This window comes from Bremia lactucae, linkage group LG1 (genome assembly GCF_004359215.1).
Source record: "Bremia lactucae strain SF5 linkage group LG1, whole genome shotgun sequence".
Lineage (NCBI taxonomy): Eukaryota > Oomycota > Peronosporomycetes > Peronosporales > Peronosporaceae > Bremia > Bremia lactucae.
In genome coordinates, this window is record NC_090610.1 from 12,741,896 (window position 1) to 12,743,099 (window position 1,204).

The following is a 1,204-nucleotide window of genomic DNA, read 5'->3' on the forward strand; positions in this document are numbered from 1 at the left end:
GACGATGTATTCGTCCATAGCCGGGCCATGGACGGTAAGACGGACGTGGAAGTTCATAAAACTCACGTTCGTCAGGTTCTTACACTTATGCGAAAGCACAAGTTGTACGCAAATCTCAAGAAGTGTATATTCGCTGCAAGCGAAATACCACTTCTTGAGTGCATCGTCGGTAAACATGGCGTGCGCATTGAAACCTAAGAGATCAAGGCAATTACAGACTGGCCAGTTCCAGTCGATGTGAAGGGACTTAGAAAGTTCCTTGGTTTAGCGGCGTACTTGCACAAGTACTCTCGCAATTATGCAGAGATGACAGTTCTTTTTCCTCGTCACTTGAAAAAAGACGAGAAATGGTTATGGAACGCTGATTGTCAGCGTTCGTTTGAAGGTATCAACCAAAGCTTGATGCAATCGCCCATCTGGTGATTGAAGATCAAGACAGACCATTCCATGTGGTCTGTGACGCCAGCGATTTTGCATTCAGCTGCGCGGTAATGCAATACGATACAGACGGCGCGGACCGCGTCGTCTTTCACCAATCGTGTCAGCCGCAACCAGCTGAACGCAATTACCCAGTGCATGACAAGGAACTCCGCGATTCGCCTTAAATTTTCGAAGCCAGGCTTCGCTTCCAATGTATTTGACATTGTAAATGAACGCGCTCCAGGCTTGCATAAGCGAGACTTTATCTCGCTTATTGTTGCCACTAAACCATCGAAGCTTAAGAAAAGCATCGAGATAAAAATCTTCTCAGCGCGAAAGTTCTTCGCGCTGGGATCAAGGCGATGTAGCTTTGTCGCAATAAATAAGGGATATTTATTGTGAGGAGTAGTCTCTCCAGACAAGCTATTAATTAGCTGTTCGGGCAAAAGCCACGGCTTTTTCTCAGGGGTAAGATGAGACAGTTTAGTGTCGACAATCCCCTGACTGGTACCCACTGAAGCAGGGGTACCACAAGAACTTTATAACGATGGCTTACGCCATCGATATCACAACGCACAGAAACTTGTGAGGGTGACGGCACGGGAGACAGTACTGGCGATGAGGAATCATCCTCATCGTCGGAACCGAACACGCTGTAGCGAATGCTACCAGCACGTCTACTCGAATTAGCCCCCTCATCCGAAGGCTCATAGTCAGCCGCCTGACGAGGATCAGGCGACTGTTCTGTTCTCCCCGAGTCGGCCATTTCGTCCGACTCGCATTC